General features: G+C 35.7%; 1 protein-coding gene across 6 annotated transcripts in view; it reads left to right on the top strand.

The window, feature by feature from the left end:
• SLC4A10 (solute carrier family 4 member 10) overlaps positions 1-20030 on the top strand; it is a 277108-nt gene that overhangs the window by 53888 nt on the left and 203190 nt on the right. The gene's annotated exons all lie outside the window — the stretch shown is intronic.

Genomic DNA, 20030 nt, shown 5'->3' with positions numbered 1-20030 from the left:
AAAGTGGTGCAAGAGCCAAGCAAGTGGCATTGTTCTCTTTCTGATCACCATAGATAGCACCACAACACAGCAAGGAGGGTTGCCTCTTCCTGGAGAATGCCTAAGGCTTTATCTCTTACAATATAACATTTGTGCCCAGACAAAGAAATATGGCCCAAATGAAAGAACAGATCAAAATTCCAGAAAAAAAACTAAGCAATGAGGAGATAGACAACCTATCTGATGCAGAGTTTAAAACACTGGTAATCAGAGTGCTCACAGAAATGGTGGAGTATGGCTGCAAAATAGAGGAAGAAGTGAAGGCTATTAAAAGTGAAATAAAGGAAAACACATAAGGAACCAACAGTGAAGGTATGGAAACTGGAACTCAAATCAACAATTTGGAGCAGAAGGAAGAAATAAACATTCAACCAGCACAGAATAAAGAATTAAGAAATAAAAAAGATAAATGAGGTGAGGCTTAAGAACCTCCAGGACAGCTTTAAATGTTCCAACATCTGAATCATAGGGGTGCCCAAAGGAGAAGAGGAAGAGCAAGAAATTGAACTCCTATTTAAACAAATGATGAAGGAGAACTTCCCCAATCTGGCAAAGAAAATAGACCTCCAGGAAGTCCAGGAAGTTCAGAGAGTCCCAAGGAAGTTGGACCCAAGAAAGCACACATCAAGGCACATCATAATTACATTACCCAAGATGAAAGAGAAGAAGAGAAGCAGCAAGAGAAAAGGAGTCAGTTACCTACAAAGGAGTTCCCATAAGACTATCAGCTGATTTCTCCAAAGAAAACTTGCAGGCAAGAAGGGGCTGGAAAGAAGTATGCCAAGTGATGAAAGGTAAGGACTTACATCTCACATTACTCTGTCCAGCAAAGCTATCATTTAGAATGGAAGGACAGATAAAGTGCTTCCCATATAAGGTCAAGTTAAAGGAGTTCATCGTCACCAAGCCCTTATTTTATGAAATATGCAAGGGACTTATCTAATAAATAGAAGAAGATCAAAAACTATGAACAAGAAAATGGCAACAAACACAACTATCAACAACTGAACCTAAATTGTACAGTAGGTACCATACAGTACTAGGCATGGTTAGTGGCTATTAAAAATACCACCAGGGTAGGGCTACCAGACATGTTTGGTACTATGTTGACTATACAAATAAGACACTGTACAGCTTAAAAACAAACCTTATACAACCTTACATTCAATTATTTTATTTAAAAAAGTGAATTGTGTACAGGGGATTAAATGCTTTATAGACAAAGAAGAAAAGGCTCCACTAGAATCAACTTACTCATCTTCATCATCATCATCATCATCTTCATTTTTATCTTCATCTTCCTCCTCCTCCTTTTTCTTGCCTTTTTTCATCCATGATGATTCTGGGTTTTTTTGTTTGTTTATTTTTTGTTTTTGTTTTTTTTTTTTGCTGCATTGGGCTTCCCTTTAGCTCAATATCCTTTTTGTATTTCTTTTTCAGCTTAGCAGCCTTGCTTTCATAAAGCTACTTGTCATCAAAGTGTTAACTTGAGATCCGTTCTTCCATATAGTTTGACTTTTTTTAGGCTCAGCTGAATTCCTCTGGGGCCCAAAATCTGTCCTAATCTGGTGGTTGGCTTACATAATGAATCCTTGGGAGTGACTGGGTACAAAATGGAAATAGAGCATTGCATTAAGCTTTGGTTACTTCTGAGTACCTTTAAGACATGGAGAAAGTACTTTGCCTACTTAAAAACTTGCTCATTTTCACAATTTATAGAAAGGAAGTACAGTACATATGGAGCCAGATGCTCATCATTTTCTCTCAGAAATGACTTTAAATTAGTATAGAAAAAGTTTTATTAATGCCAAAATGAAAGATTACACAGATACTTATAACTTATTATTATAATATACACATGATAAAGTACATAAATCTTAGATGTACAATAAATGAATGTTTATGTACACGTATGCCTGTGTAGTTCCCATTCTGATGGAGATAATATAGATTTTCTAATACCTATGAAGCCTCCTTCATGCCCCTTCTTAGTCATTATTCTTTCTTACCCAGAGATAACCATCACTCCAATGTCTATCACCATAGATTAGTTTTACCTGTCCTTGAGCTTTATATATGTTGAAATCATACAATACATTCCCCTTAGTGTCTGATTTCTTTTGCTTATCATTATGTATGTGAGATTCATCCATGTTCTTGTGTATAACTCAAAGTAAAATTATTAGGTCATAGGATGTACATACATTTTGCTTCAGTATCTATTGCCCACAAATTTTTCAAAGTGGTTTCATCAATTTACATTTTCACTAGTAGTATATATGAGTTCTCTTTGTCCCACATACTTGGTAACACTTGGCATTGTCATTATTTTTTAAAATGTATTTTATTGATTATGTGATTACATTTGTCCCATTTTTCCCCCCCTTATTCCCCTCTACCCTGTACTGCCCCTCTCACTATCATTCCTTCGCCTTAGTTCATGTCCATGGGTCATACATATAAATTCTTTGGATTCTCCATTTCCCATACTATTCTTATGTCATTCTTAAATTTTGGCCATTTTTTGTGAATGTCCAGTGACATAGATCTTTCATGCATAGGGAGGAATTCAAAACTTGTCTATCTTTAGCCTGTTTTTCAATTCAACAAATATTTATTTTGAGCTTATTGTGTTCAAGGTGCTCAAATGTACATAGTCCAAGTTTACAGTCCAAAGTTAAGTCATATTTTGCTTAATGGAGCATAAAATCATTTAATCAGTACATATTTAATTATACTTGCTAAGTACTAAACTATGTGCTCAGTGCTGGGAAGGTTACAAAAAGTAAAGGTAGAAGTCTTGTCCTTGCCCTCAATGATTGTACGGTCTGTTTAGGTGGTAAAAACAATGCACATAAAATGAGTAATTCAAAGTAAATGATGGTATATAAGTACTAAATTGTATGTGGTAGAATTTAAGTAATACAGGAAGAAGGAATTGATATTGGTGTTCCTTTGGTTGCCTTTAGAAGCTCTCTTCTTTCTCAGCTTCCCATATTGAATCAATGATGAAGTGCTGCCAATTTTGCTTTCTAAATATCTGGAGTCCTTTGCATTTTCTTCTGCATCTGCAGTTCAACATTTTAGTTTGTTTGTTTGTTCATGTGTACTATATTAAAATTGCTTTGTGACTGCCCTCTGCACCTTCATTTTGCATTTCTTTGTTTTCAATTCTTCTATTAGAGTGTTCTTCCTTGAACAGCTAGGTCTCATTACTTGAAGTCACTCTCTTACTTAAAATTCTTCAATTTTTTTTTCATTGGTTTTAGGGCAAAGTCAGCTCTTTAGCATGTTACCTTAGACTTGATTATACTCTAGCCCCTGTCAATATTTTTAGAATTTATTCTTGCCATTTCTTTCAGGTATACATAAAGTTTTCCATATACCTTGAATTACTTCCATCTTCCTGAATCCACTAAGATATTCCATGGTTTTGCATATGGTATTTCTCTTGATGTTTCTCTTCCTTAAAGACTTAGGTGAAAGTTCACTTCTTTTAGGAAGCCATTTCTAACCTACCATCTATGTCTGGTTTAAATTCTGCTTCTCTGTGTTTCATGTATTCAGAGCTCCATGCATTTACCTTACAGAGTATTGTAATTGTTGGTTCATGTATTCATTTTCTCTACTAGACTATGACCTTGAGGGTAAGGCAACTGTCATCATACTTAATAGATGGTCGATAAATACATAGATTAGCTGGAACTTTAACCACTTATTGTATAGAATTTTTACAGATGAACAGGAAGAGATAAAGTGTTTCTAAAAGGTGGGATTTATAGCAAAAGCATAGAGGTGGGACTCAGCATTATATGTATGAGAAGAGGAGAAATAAGTAGAGTGGTGTATGGGAAGGAGGGCCTGTGTTGGAAGTACTTGACTTAAAGGATTGTTTGTGTTGAAAAATACAAAACTAGAGGCTGAAAAGGTGGGATGAGGTCAGATTATATAGGCCCTTGAGGATCTGATAGAGAGGTTTAGGCTCGTGTGGATAGCAAGAGGTAGCCATTATAGGTTTTTGAAGAGGAGAATAATGTGATGAAAGCAAGTTCTAAGTAACATTATTTCAATAGAAATCTGTAGAATGGATTTTAGATGACAGAGTAGAGCCAGTGAGATCAAACAGAAGGCTTTCAAAGTAAATTAGGTGAGATGATGAGAGTTTAGGCAATAGTAATGGCTGTGCAGATACAGAGTGAGACATAGAAACAAGTAATATATTAAAGATTTGTTTATTCCTCTTTTTTAAGAAACAGGAGAAAGGAAGGAGAAAGACAGGGAGAAAAACATCTGTGTGCAAGAGGAACATTGATTGGTTGCCTCTTGTACTCCCCCAACTGGGGATCTGGCCTGCAACCCAGGTATGTGCCCTAAGTGGGAGTTGAACTGGTGACCTTTTGGTTTGTGGGATGATGCTCAACCCACTGAGTTACTCCAGTCAGGGCAAAGTAATATTTTAAAGGACACATTGATATGACTTAGCAGTAGATTGGGACATTTTTTAAAAGTTAAAACTCTCCTCAGTTCAGTAAGAAGCTGGAGTGTTGGCTTACCCAATTTTACTTAAAGAGTATCAAGTTGCAGCCTTCTCTCCTTCATCTTGTGAAGATTCCACTTACATAAAAATTCTCATTATTATTTCCTATACACTCAAATCCATTTGTAATGATCACAGACTGACAATCTTTCATTCTCTGAACTCGGCTGCTAACTTTCATGCACATGAGTCATGTAATTCTTCACTGACAGCACTTCTCATCAGTCGTGCACTGTTTTAGACTTAATCATCATGTGTCATGAATCCACCTAGAATCAGAGGCGCATGGAATTCTAAAAGCAGAAAGGACTGTACAGTTCATATTCATTTTGGATATGGAAATCTGAGGCCAAAAATATTAAGTGGGTTGTCTATTGTAACATAGCTAATTAATTCAAAGTCTTTTGAATTTTAGTGCAGTATGCTTCCCTTTCAATTATATCATAGTATATTTTCTAACCCTAAATTTCTGTGTTCCAAAACATGCTTAGCCCTTTCATAGATCAGAAAGTTGGTAACTTTGCTGCTTGTATTCCTATGTTCACTGAACAAACTCCCTGTTTTTACTAGGATTCCTATATTCAGGAGGTACTTGACTCTGTTGAATGTGTTCTCACTACATATGACTACTTTTTTGGTCTCTAGGACATTATAGCTATTTTAATATTCTCCTCACTAATATACTAAGCTCTGTCATCTTTTGATGTGATCACTATGCTTCTTTTTTCTCTTCTCAATTTTTATGTTTCTGTTTCCAGAATGCAGATATAATTAAAAAAAAAAAGAAATTGTGGAATTATGCTGACATGAACCACTACAATTTCATGCCATTGGTTCTTAGTATTGTCATACCTATTCCTATTTCTGCTTTGGGTTGATGTTTCTATTTCTATATTTTTATTAAGGTTTGGTATACATACAGAAAAATATGCTTTTCTTTTTGCCTTTTGAGAAAAGGAAGACCTCCAGGAACAATTAGACTATCCTCTTTTTTCTTGACCTAATGTGTCACTTTGTCCTTTATTTGTTCATTTTCCCAAAGTGTATTTTGTGAAAAACTAGTACAACTAAATTGTTTGTAGAAAATAGAATATCATGTCAAATATATTCTGAAAATATTCATTTTATATCCCTTTCTTGAATTTAACTAACTCAACAGCAAAATCTCTAAGAAATCTATTAGTAAAGACAGTTTTATAGTTTCATTTAATCCAGTGTTTTATAAATTAAGTTGTCCATGAACCATTTTTGTTTCAACAGTTGTGAATATAATATCCTTTAGTACTAATGCAACATAGAGTGAATGAGTAAAGATGATGTTTTTAGAGCTGTACACTTGTAAGAATGGTAGGTACTATAGGGAAAAGGAAGTGATTAGAATGGAACTTGAATGGGAAGACAAATGAATTCAGTTTTTAGTTTTTAAGATGACATGGAAATTTTCATAATTTGTGTTCAGTGAGATGCTGTTTTGTTTATCTAATTCTACATAACAAACCACTGAAATTAATGGTGGAGACTGCCTGAAAGAAGGCAAAGGAATTAGTCAAAGAACATGTATGAAGGACTCGTGTACATGGACAGCAGTGTGGGGATTACTATGGAAGTGAGGGACAGGTTGGGTGGAGGGGAGCAAAGAGGGAAAATTGGGACAACTGTAATAGCATAAACAATAAAATATTTTAAAAAGTTTTGTATAATAAAAAATAACATATTTGTTTATGATGCTGAGCTCTGGCCTGGGCTCATTTGCATGGCTGTTTGGTTGTTCTCGAGGATTCTTATCAGGAGTTGACTAGGGAGTGGGCTCAGCTAAGATGCTGGGTCTATGAGATTTTTTTTCCTCTCTCCATGTAGTCTTAGGTTCTCTTCCTATCCAGGTGGTCTCTGCTGGTGGTGTCTCCAGATGTGTAGACAGACTTCATGGCAGCTCATGGCTCCCAACAGTGAAAAAGTGAAAGCTACCAGGCTTTCTGAAGGCATTGACTTAGAATTAGCACAGCATAGTCTATGCTACATCTTATTTTCTAAGCAAGTCATGAGCCTACTTTAGATTCAAGGTTATGGGACTACAGAAGGATGTGAATACAGTGTAGCATGGTAGATTGGGGGCCACCATGCAGTAAACTACCACAGATGTCTTATAGCAAATGGAATAGAAGGTAGATCAGCTTAAGAAGAAGGTATTAAAACTTCTTACTTAGTTATCTGTTTTATACACTAGAACATTGAGGCAAGGATTCTATTTGGTTCACTATTACATTCCCAGCCCTAAGGGCAGTGTGAGGTACTTAGGAGGAATTCAACAAACTTGTGTGCAATAAATGAATATATGATGATTATAAAAAGAAGAGCAGTGGGTTAAGTACTGAACCAACAGAAATCATTCACAGAGTGGGAACAGTCAGAAAACCAGCCAAGGATGAGTTTTAAAGGAAAGGACAGTAGATTATAGTATTCATTGTAGCAGAAAAGTCAAAAAGCATTAAGGTAGAGAAAAGACTATAGGCCTTTATTTGTATTCCTCGAAGCTGCAAATATCATTTTTTGTTCTGTCTTCCTTTGATGGTAGTTTGAAATGTTTTTAGAGATTTCTCAAGTATTTAAATCTCTAATTTAACCAAATTTTATACTTTTAGGCACTTCAAAAAGTAATAGCCCTAGTGAATTTGTATTATGCTAATTAGAATGAAAGAGAAATAATGCTTGACAAATAGCTGACACATTTTTATAGAGTGTTACCATTTTGTAAAATCTTTAATAATATATAGAGAAAATAAAGATTAGTAAGATCAGAGAATACAATAGACTCTAGAGTTATAATCAGAAGTAGAAATCACATTTATTTTTTATTGTGATAAAATATATAAGTAAGGTAAAATTTACCATTTTAACTGTTTTGAGTGTACAATTCAGTGACACTGCGTGCCATTAACATTGTTGTGCATCTGTCACCACTACCCATCTTTAAACTTCTCCATTGTCCCATTCTGAAATTCTGTACCCATTAAATACTAACTTTCCATTTTCTCTCCCCCAGTTGCTGGTAATCACAATTATACTTTGTTTTCTAACTACTCTAGGTTTGTTACATAAGTGGAATCATACAGTATTTTTATTTTTGTGTTTGGCATATTCAATTTAGCATAATGTTTTTAAGGTTCACCCATTTTGAAGCATGTATCAGAATTCCAGCCCTTTTTAAGGCTGAATAATATTCCATTCTATGTATATGCCATAGTTTGTTTATCTATTCACCTGTTGATATATATATATGTTCAGAGAGATGCTGTTTTGTTTATCTAATTCTATATAACAAACCACCCCAAATTTACCTGTCTCCATTCACCTGTTCCTCTCTCTCTCTCTCTATATATATATAATATGTATTATATATATTATATATTATATATGTAAACTCATACATACACACACATGTATATGTACTGTTTCCACATTTTGGTAACTGTTACTGTTTTTCTGCATGAATGAAAAAATTTCTGCATGTGTTCTCTCTCTGATATCTATTTGAATTCTTTGTATTTGCTCTTCTAGTTCTGTTTGTTCAAAAAAATTTCTGGAAAAGTGACCTGAAGAGAAGCGTGAAAGATCCATTCCTAGTTGTAGGTAGAAAGCAGAGCCATATTTTTTTCATGGTTGGATAAGATCTTGAACAGGACTTGAAAGAAGAGTATGATGTTTGCCTGGGGACAAGGATCTTATAAAGGGAAAGGGAAAGAATTGCACCCCTGTGTGACCTCAGACAATATACTTGATCTATGTGAGCCTTGGTCTCCTCAACTGTAAAATATAGAAACAACATTCACCTCACACTGTGTTGTAGGAATTAAATGAACGTACTTGACTCACAAGAGGTTATAAATAAAATGAAGTTTCTGTATGTGAGTCTGTTCTTGCACCATGGATAGTGGATTTCACAAATATGGGTCAAATGCTTGCAATGATGTAAGTTAAGATACAGGTTTGTTGCATAATCATTCAGGGGGCTGAGGAGAGTGTAGTCAGAGATGGGTAGTTATCATCCAGAGTTGCTGAATGTGAGGTCCAAAAAAATGCCAGGTGAGGAATCACATGCTATGCATGTTAAGATGCTGCAGGAAGAGAAGGTAAGCAACAGGTTCGCATACAGACCTCAGAGAGAAGCATGAGGACAGACAGCCTAATTGCAGGTGTTGCCTTGAAGGTGAGCTGCTTATCACCGGGGCAACTCAGTTTTGCTAGATCCAGGGTGATTACAGCAGGGATTTATTTATTCAGTTATGGTTAATGATTCTTCTTAGCAACACTTGGTAGGTCAGTTAAAAACTAATAATGGCTACCATTTACTGGGTATTTACTATATTCTATACCCTATGTGAGGTGCATTGCCTATGTCATTTCGTATAACCCCCACAGTCATTCTGTGAGGTATGTACCGTTACCAATCCCATTTTACAGATGAAAAACTTGAGACTTAGAGAGATTAAGTAATTTGTCCAAGATTACAAGGCTAGTACGTAGTTAATATTTGAGCCCAAGCGCTTTTACTTAACTGTATTTTTAAGCACTACACAAAAATTAATTTTCTATTTTTTATATCCTGATAACTTTCATCCAAGGTTATTTAATTTAAGAAGTTTATCAATTACTAAGTTTTAAAAGATATGATGAGGAAGATTAAAATGATAAAATAATGAGTATTTTACTTAATGTTAAAGGCAGAATTCTCTTTGATTAGGAAAACAAATTTAAAGAACTTCATACATTTCTACAAAAAGAAGCACTATACATGAAACTGATTCAAAATCAAAGATGCTGCAGTTAAGCCTGGAAAGGATGTTACGAAGTCATTAATGTATTTTTTCAAGTAACAGTGTTATTATTAACACTATATTTCTTCTCAGGAAATTGTACCAGAGGAGAGGCCTTGCCTTTTATTTTATTCATCTAGTAAATATTCGTTAAACATCTACTGGAGATTATGTACTATAAAGATTTGCAATATTAAGAAGGGCACAGTTCCTTCCTTCAAAGGGGACATAGTCTAATCGTGAGAACAGACAATCAAATACTATAATATCAATACCAGGTCCTGGGGGCAGAGGAGTTAGCCCCCAGTAGGAAGGTGGAGAAAGTGAAGGTAGAGAAGAGAATCCTGTTGAAGCAGGGGTGCCCAAAATTCAAGTGGACATTATTAAAAATAGAATAAATAAAATTAAAATCCAAAGTACAGACTTGGAAAAAGATTTACAGCATATGTGATCCTCAATTTAAGGATTAATACTTTTAGCATATAAATCACTTTTATAAACAATCTTAAAATGAAATCCCTTAGGATTGCTGGGATTTGAGAGGGGAAGTTTACAAACACATGTCAATGTCCTGGTGGAAGAATAAAGTGAGCAAGCAATTGTCAAAAGAATCACAAGTCACCTCAAAAGTAGTAGAAATGAGAAATTAGTATAAAATTGACATATATGTTTTTTACTTATCAATTTGTTAAAGTTCAGAAAGTCAGTAATAACCAGTGTTGATGAGGGAAGGATCAGGGAAAAGGGCACCCCCATTCACATACAGGTGCAGGTGAAATAGTTTGATTCCTCCTAGAGGACACTTTGGCGACATATTGGGAGCATTAATTTCTTCTGTGAGAGAAACTTTACGTCCAGTAACTCATTTAAAGTAAAAAAATAACCAGAAGTCTGAGCAAAATTGTATCGCAGCACATTTTACAACAGTGAAATGTCAGGAATGGCATTGGCTAACTGGGCAGGGGTCCTTGCAGTGGACTGAGGCCCTGCCCAGGAGCACTGGGGTGCACAAGACTTTTCAGAAAATCAGTAAATGCGCATGATGGATTCCTAAAAAACCTGTGTATTATTCTGTATGTGTATGTATTGGAGGGACACCCATCAAAATGCTTTCAGCAGATCTTCCTAATGTGTTAAAACTGCACGTCAGTTTTTCTTCTCTGTGCTCTTTGTTTCCCATGTTCTCAGTGATAAACTAGCATAGTTTAGTGGTTAGGAAAAAGAAATAGATATGCTCTTAAAATAGTATCTTGGATTTATAAATTGTGATAATCATATAAGCCAATTTAGCAAGTGTCAGTTCAATTATGTCAAGAAGTAAATTGTAATTTAAAACTCTAATATAGTCTTTCCTAATTTTACTGGTTTTTCTCTCTAATCTATTTCCAAAGAAAATTTCTTGTGGACTTTTGTTAAGCAATGTCTACATGTTAAGAGACATGGTAAGCAATGTTCATCTTTCCCTTAATGTAATCACTTTTTATTCATAAAAATAACAGTATAATTACATTTTATTCAATGACCAGAATAAAAGAAAATGGGTTTAATTTACAGTAAGAAAATTACTTTAAAAAGGTTTAAAATTTTGTTCAAAATAAACATTAATAGTGTTACCAAGAAAAAGCTCTCCATTTTCTAATTATGTCTAAATAACAAAAACAAAGAAATAGGATTTAAAAACCATCTGTTTTAGAAAGCTTAGTCATTAATTTTCAATGAGGCAAAATCATTTGACTTGTGACCCTTTGCTATGCTTATAATTTTGTAATTTTATACCCTTAAAGAGAGAATATCTTCTTCCTTTTTTAAATCTAGAATAACAAAAACTATACCCTAGAATAATGATTATGAAGTTATTGACCCAAATGGTCTTTAAATACATCTCTTGTGTAGAGTCTGTAATGCATTAGAATTCAATGAGGTTTGATAGTTAAGACCTCAACCATTACGTTATCTCATTTATTGTTTTTCTAAATTTATTAGATAAAATTTCTATAATCAAAGCTATATTTCAAAAAATTGTGTTTTGGAACTATTTCTTTGATGTTATGGAAAATAAATTTTGGGGGTTGGAACCAACTAAAGTATGTCTTTGGCACTTTTGTGTCCTTTCTTTAGTGTTCCACTAACAACTACAGAAAAACTTGTTTTCACAATGCTGTTAATATAATTTAGTGTTGGCCTCATTAATCAGGAAAGAATAAAGAGGAAATTATGAAAATAAAGTACTGTCCCACCAGAAAACATTGAGTTTTCAGTAATTAAGTTTTAGAAATCATAGTCTTTTCAAAGCAAGGTCTTTCAGATGTTATAGTATATTTTTTATTAATGCTTTTGGGCAGCAAATTTTTTTCCTAGTTAAACTGACACTTTAGTGGGCAATTCAACTACGCACTAAGTACAGATGGCTCTTGGCAAAATCATATAAAACAAATACACCTTTGGACCTTTCACCTTTCTTTTGGAGCATTTCCATGGAGATGCTTACCCAGATTCTTTTTGGTATATGCTCTGCCCTAAACACTCCATCTTCCTGGGCTACTTAAAACTTTCTTGTTTTCCAAAGAACGTAATGGATTCACAGCACATCCTAACCTTCAGAAAGGATTTAAAAACTCTGTCTAGGCAACATAATTTTTTAATCCAGTAAAATATGGAATTACAGCTGAAGCTGAGAATTTTAGGCACTGTTGGCATTTTTCCTGTGTCTAAATCACAGTGCATGTTTGCCCAATCCATCTACTCTGTTCCTGGGACTAAGCACCAAAACCTAGCTTGTGAGGTACTCTTTTACACTGTGGCAGGCACCATTTGTATACTAAAAGGTCTGGGATCAATATCATAGAATCAATTCCCTTAAACTAGAATTTGAAAGAGGTGATGACCATGTTAATATAAATATTAATCATATATATGAATATAGACTATGTGTGCATAGAAAAATTATATAAAATATGTTTTAAATTGTGTTTATTTTCTGCCATCAGATATGATGCAGTGAGTTACAAATATAAACTTTCACTGTACATTGACAAAATGAAAAACACATTTATATAGGTTTAACCCAATAGTTTATTCATTCTCATTAACAAAGAAAAAGTTTTAAATTTAATTAAAAAAATGACAGGCTGTGTTTCTATAGATTGGTAATTATTACTGTCATTGTTTGAAAAAATAAATAATATCAAGCACTTATGCCTTGAAGTCTATGATTTTAAAGAATAATGAAATGTGTTTCCTGCCTTTAGTAGATTTATAATCTCATTGAAGAAATAGCTCTTCACTCTTTTGTTTAGCAAGCATTTATTGAATGTGTATGTATGTAAATTAAAAGTCCTCTCTCTTAAGAATTTACAGGCTAAGGAGGAGGTAAAACACACACATGAATATTATGAAACTAGTTTGTAAATGGTAAGCTGGCAAAATAGTAGTTCAAATAAATGTGAAGTTACATAAGCTAAGTGTCAAATGAGTGAGGTTAATAATAGAGCTTTGGAGGGAGGTGTGGTCATCTAGGTTTAGGGCAGTTGAGGAAAATTTTACTTAGGAGGTAAGACTTAAATTCTCCTTAAAACAAAAGAGAGAAAAATAAGCGAAGTGGACCCTGTGGTGAGGACACTCCAGAAGAGGGACTTGTGAACCTGTGGTTCAAAGCATTAGAATGTTATCCTTTGTCTGTGCATAAATTAGCATTTTTCAGACTTTCTTTTAAATCCCCACCCGAGGATGTGTCATTGATTTGAGAGTGAGAAAGTGAGACAAAACATTAATGTGAGAAAGAGAAACATTGATCAGTTGCCTCCCATATGCACCCTGACTGGAGATTGAACCCACAACCTATGTATGTGTCCTAACTAGGGATTGAACCTGCCACCTTTTGGTGTACAGCAGCACTCCTCAACCTTTTGGGCACCAGGGACTGGTTTTGTGGAAGACAATTTTTCCATGGATTTGGTGGGGTGAGGATGGTTTCTAGATGATTAAAGCACATTACATTTACTGTGCATTTTATTTCTATTATTATTACAGTGATATAGTTATATAACTCACCATAATGCAGAAGCATTGGGAGCCCTGAGCTTGTTTTACTGCAACTAGATGGTCCCATCTGGGGGTGATGGGAGACAGTGACACCCAAAGTGTGTTGCTTATGTCCAGTGTACTCCGTATCTTGTTTTGGTTGTGGTCACTGCATAAAAACCTTCTTCACAAAGATAGGATGTTGGAAACAGAAGCAGGCTTTTCAGTCCTTTTGTGGCAATCACAGGATATTCTGCCTTGACTTTAATCCAGAATGTATGGAGATTTGAAGTTGTCTCAAACATACTTGTAAGGCCACTGTCATTTGTGATCTCAAGCAGTGGATCCTCTTCTAGGGCAGACAAAGTTAGTTCACCTGGTTTATTAATAAATGGGTCATAGATCCATTTATCCCAAGTTTGGGAGTCTTTTGTGGTTGCGAAGTAATGTTAAAACTCTTTTGAAAGTTGGCATAGGTGATCATGCACCAGCTGGGAGAAAGAAGGCCCTGGCTCAGTATCGTTCAAAATCTCTGCTAATGTTTCAAACATGTCAAAAACCCCAATGTTCATTCATCACCCCCATAATTCCAGTTTGGCTTTGAATGCAACCACTTTATCTGCTAACTTCAACACAGTTATTGTTCTCCCCTGAAGTAACAGATTGAGTTCATTGAGAAGGTGGATTATGTCACACAAGTAAGCAAGTTTTGCGACCAATTCTGTGTCACTGAAGGGTTTGACCTCCAAAATATATAAAGAACTCATACAACTCAAAACCAGGAAGGTAAACAGTCCAATTAAAAAATGGGTAAAAGACCTGAATAGACACTTCTCCAAGGAAGGCATACAGATGGACCATAGATATATGAAAAGGTGTCCAACATCACTAGCCATCAGAGAGATAAAAATTAAAACCACAATGAGATACCACCTCTCACCTGTCAGAATAGCCATCATTAATAAATCAACAAAAAACAAGTGCTGATGAGGTTGTAGAGAGAAGGGAACCCTAGTGCACTGTTGGGAATGCAGACTAGTGCAGCCACTGTGGAAACCAGTATGGAATTTCCTCAAAAAAAGTGAAAATGGAACTGCCTTTTGACCCAGCAATTCCACTGCTGGGGATTATACCCTAAGAATCCCAAATCACCAATTGAAAAGAACCGATGCACTCCTATGTTCATTAGCGGTGCTATGTGCAATAGCCAAGTGCTGGAAACAGCCTAAGGGCCTGTCAGTAAATGAGTGGATCAAAAATCTGTGGTACATTTACATAATGGAATACTATGCAGCAGAAAGAAAGAAGGAACTCATACCTGTTGTGACAGCATGGAAGAAACTGGAGAATATTTTGCTAAGGAAAATAAGTCAGTCTGTGAAAGAAGAATGGTCTTTCCTATAAGAGGAATGTAATGAACAAAATAAACTAATGAGCAAAATAGAAGCAGAGACATAGAAACATGGAACAGACTGACAGTAATAAGAGGGGAAAGTGGTGGGGATAATGGTGGAAAGAAGGGGAAGGGACTAGTCAAAGAACATGTATGAATGACCCATGGACATGGACATCAGGGTGAGAATTGACTGTGGGAGTCGGGGGTGGGATGGGCAGAGGAAGGCAATAGGGGAGAAATTGGGACTACTATAACAGAATAACAATAAAAATGGTAAAATATTAATAAAAATAAAAGAAGTCTCTGGAGCAGTTCTCGTAACTCAAAAAGTGTGTCCAGTGATCTCCCTTTAGAAAGCATTCTCATTTGTGTGTATAAGAGAAGACATGTGTGCTCTGCACCCATCTCCTCACAGAGCTGCACAAACAGATGTAAGTTACATGTATGTACTTTAATGTGGTTGATAATTTTAATCACACCTTGCAAACCATTGTTAAGTTCAGGTAACATTTTTTGGCTAGCCAACATTTCTCTATGGATGATGCAGTGCATAGATTCACATTCAGAAGTGACCTTTTTGACCGGAGTAGTGAAACCAGAAAGCTGTGCAGCCATGGCAGCCAATCCATCCATGCATACACTGACACAAAATGACCAGTTCAGGTTCCTGATATGTAATCATTCAAAGACTTGAATAGTTCTGCAGCTGTGGTGTTGGTTGGCAACAGAAGTGCACATAATGTATTCCCATGCATTATGGAAATACAATATATGTCTTCCTGAAACATACATTGCACAAAAACAAGCATCGTCGTTTTTTTTTTGTCAACATCAGTAGACTCATCAACCTGGATTTCGTACCACAGTGACTCATTAATCCTAACACTTGTGCCTCAATATCCTCTGCTATTTCACCAATTTGTCTAGTTAGGTGCTGGCCAAAAGAGGAACACGCACCACCTTTTGAACTGCAGCCTCTCCTAAAAGTTCACAACAAATGTCCTTAGCAGCAGGCAGGGTCAACTCCTCACCAATGGTAAATGGCTTCTCAGCTTTAGCAATGCAGTTAGCCACTAAGAATGATGCTCTCAGCGCAGACACATTTGAGGAAGTGGTGGCTTTCAGTAATTGCTTCCATTTTTCATGTTTACATTTTTTTCTTTTGAAAAACTCCAAAGGCTTGTCTTTTAATGCAGGGTGCTTGGTCTCCATGTGGTGAAGTTTTGAAGGTTTCATGGCTTCGTTGGATAGTTGGTCACCACATATTATACAAAGTGGGCTTGGAGAATGTGAGTCACCTGTAATTTAGGTAGGACTCTTGGTCTTTTAAATGCAGCTTTCTTTTTGTTGGCAGTCTTATAGTCTTCTGCTGCATCGTCATTGGGTCCCTTCCCCTTTCCAAAGAAGTTCTCCAGTGACATTTGTTTTTACTCATTTTGGCTACATTTATCTTTGTGGGCTTACTGAAACTGTGACTGAGACAAGTGCCGAGTGTGTGAAAGAGGCATGGCCAGAAATGGTAAATAAAATAATGTGTGGGCCATGCTCAGGCTAAAATAAATGTTGGATTCTGACTTAAATCCTGCCACCAGATGCACCTGTACAATTGAAGTACATCAACTCACTTGCTGCTATACAGCCTGCCACCAGATGCAGCTTCATTGTCACTTGCCATTCACCGATAGAGTTTTGCTATGAGTCTGCAAGCAATTGATTTATTATGGTCTCTGTGCAGTCAAACCTTTCTGCTAATGACAATCTGTATTTGCAGCCACTCCCCAGCACTAGCATTACTGCCTCAGCTCCACTTCAGATCATCAGGCATTAGATTCTCATAAGGAGCATGTAACCTAAATCCCTCACATGGGCAGTTCACGGTAGGGTTTGTGTTCCTATGAGAATCTAATGCTGCCCCTGATCTGACAGGTGGAGCTTGGTTAATGCGAGAGATGGGGAGCAGCTGTAAACACAGATGAAGCTTGCTCACCCATCGCTCACACCCTGCTGTGCAGCCTGGTTCCTATCAGGCAAAGGACCAGTATAGTAGCTGGGGGGTTGGCTACTATACAGAAAGAAGCTCCAGCCAACCAAGCAACCTGGCCAGGGCAGTATTTTTCAGAGACTTAAAAAAATTTTATATAAGTATGTAGAAATATAAAATTATTCAAAGAAAAAATATAAGAATAATTATTGTGGTACATTTTCCTTTTGGTTGGAATTTTGAACATTGACAATATTTGACTCATTTCGTTGTGAAAAAATATTCCTTGTCTATGTTGTGATAGAGTTTTGTTATGGCAAGTTGCTCCCCAAGTATTTGAATGTAGGATAGTGAGATTTCCTTATGAAAATTAAACTTTAAAGCCAAAACATATTATGAAACATTTCCTGAATAGACCAAATGACCCTCAAACCTAAAACAGTTCATTAAAACCAATTTGAGTACTAACATTGCTAAAAAAGACTATTCAGCTAGGAAGAATAGTCAGCAGCCAGGAGATCACAGACAAAGGAAGGTCACTGGGACAAATGCTGATAGTATCCATCAAGTCCAATGTAGGGAATTGGGTGGTCGGCCTGTCTAACACCTCTGATGACCTATCTAGATATAGATGAGATATCTTTACTTTGAACCATCAAATATTTGAATTTTATAACTAACCCACCTAGCTTTGGTACTGTGTTCACAAAAAGGACTTCTCTTTGCAATGTGGCTTTCCAAGGTGATGGACTTGAGAGACAATAATACCTTAGCAGTCATGTACTATACATTAGTAAATTTTGGTAAATGAACAAAATTGTGTCTCTTAGGGTGCAGGTTTAAAAGGAACATACCTTGACACATTCACTGAGGATTCTTGAGAGACAGCTGACCTTCCCTTTTATTATTCACTTTACCTACATTCTCCAATAATTTTTTCTAGAACTTGTGTGACTTTGAGATACATTCTTTATTATATGTGACCCGGTACTATAGCTGCTTACTGTAAATAAACATAAAAAATGTGGGGTTGGGCAACAAATAAATTGAATTAAAAAATTAACCGTGAAAAACCTCTGCAAGCGTTCAGAACCCTCAACTCCCATGAAACTTGTATGTACAACTTATATGTTTGCCCTGTTCTTATCTGTTTACAGCTTTTTTCCCCTCTGAACATACTTCAAGCTGCCTAAGGCCAGGGACCATATTTTACTTCTTATTGACCTCATTGTGCTTAAACAGCGTACCATGAAATGAATGAAATTCAGAAACTATGGCAGTTGTTAAAAAAATACAGCCTTTCTGCTTCTGTGTATATTTTTTTACAGGAAGGAATTAATGTTAGAAGCAACAGGGAAAAAATGCATTGCAAGGACAAAGGCTTTAACAGATTCACATGGAGGCATGACAAACTATTTGGTTTGTGGCTATGGCCAGAACAGTCCAGATGCTTGTTTGATTTATGTTCTGTGAAGGAAGTATGTTTGATGTGAGTGTGCTAGTTCACATAATTAATTTAAAACAGGACTTATATTCTTCTTAACCCAATTTAAAACTTGAAACTTAACCAACCATCAGTCAACAGAAAATATATTTGCAGAATTTTTCTTTGGAAGAATACTAATGTTTCATTCTGTCAGCATTTTATGCTTCTAAATAGGTAATTATTTTACCTACTTTAAAATTTCTGCTGGATTTAGATGATGTTGAGATAGTTTGTTTAAAAAAATCTTAGTATGTCAACATTGAATAATTTTGTATACATCTGTGTTCTGTAGTAAAAGTCATTATAGCCTTTAGACTAGATTTTATTGACCCATTTCATTCCCTTACTTCTCATATGCAATGCCCAAATCCTATCCCTTTTAACCAGCAAGCATATCTGGAATCTATTTCTGTCCATCCCTACTGTGATCTTTATCCCTGTTCAAAGTTCTGTAACTTGTCACTCTTCCTCCAATTTTGTTTTACTCAATGGACTCTCCAGTGGAGCCAGGATAGTCTAAAGCTACGATACTGATCATGTTGATGACCTCTCATTCTCCTAAGGATAAACCTCAAACTCTTTGAATGGCTTCTGAGGCTTCGGATTATTGCACTTCCGCTTACCTTTCTGTCCTGCTTACCCTTAATAGTTCAACGATGTTGTGCTTATCATTCTTGAATGTGACCTGCTCAGGATCTTCTCCATTTTAATGGTAATTACTTAGGGAGATCCTTTCTGTTCTCTAGATCAGTGTCAGGTGCTCTTCTGTTGCTCTCATATCTCTTGTTTCTTCTGTTAAAACAAAACATTCTTGTTTAATTATCTGCTTTTGTAATGACATATTTGTGTCCTCGTGGGGTCTCCAGACCTGTACAGTATCTGACATGTAGACAGTGTTTAATATTTTATATGTGAATATTGAAAGGGATGTGGTGTAGTTTATGAGAGCCTTAGGGAGAAGATAGGTCTTCAAGAATGAGTACCTTTTTTTATTGCAATAAAAGAATAAATACTGCATAGATGAGACATATTTCCCTGCATTTAATTTTTCATTCAAGCAGGTCATTGTGTGCATTTAGGTAAAATACCGAACCCTTTGTCTGAACTTATGCAGTTAGAGGCAGTAATTTCTCTAAGGGGATGGTATGGATCAAGCTTTAAAGAAGCCTAATTTCCTTATTTTGTACAAATAAATATATAATTTTAGAGTATAATAACTTCCCCCCAAATTTATTGAGATACAATTGATGTAACAGTGTGTATGTTTAGGGTGTGCAGCACATTGATTTGCCGCTCACCTATTTGATACACTTTTATATTGCAAAATGATCAGCACCATAGTACAATTTCTAAGTATTTAGTAGAATATTGTCAACTGTAACCACTATGCTGTGCATTGGATCCCCAGAACTTTCCTCCCATAACTGATCTTTGTACTCTGTGACCAACATCGCCCCTTTCCTCCACCTCTCAAGCCCCAATACTTAGGACTCATTTTGACTAGTTTTCGTGATAATACGTATTATGCTTATCAAATGTTGTGAGTGGGAGGAGGGAAATTATACTGATTTGTTACGAGTCTACATTTATCTAAAAACATTTTCTGTATAGCACTTTAGCTGTTATTAAATTTAATTTAGTTTATTTCACAGGTATATAAATAGTGTTCCTAGGTATACAAATGAAGTGTTTATTAACTCAGATTATCTATAATGGGAAACCTCTTTTAGGGTAATAAGTTGTACTTGTTCTAATTTCAA

The sequence above is a fragment of the Phyllostomus discolor genome, chromosome 4 (assembly GCF_004126475.2).
Source record: "Phyllostomus discolor isolate MPI-MPIP mPhyDis1 chromosome 4, mPhyDis1.pri.v3, whole genome shotgun sequence".
Classification (NCBI taxonomy): Eukaryota; Metazoa; Chordata; class Mammalia; order Chiroptera; family Phyllostomidae; genus Phyllostomus; species Phyllostomus discolor.
The sequence above is the reverse complement of the archived record's forward strand: the minus strand, read 5'-3'. Positions and strand labels throughout refer to the sequence as shown.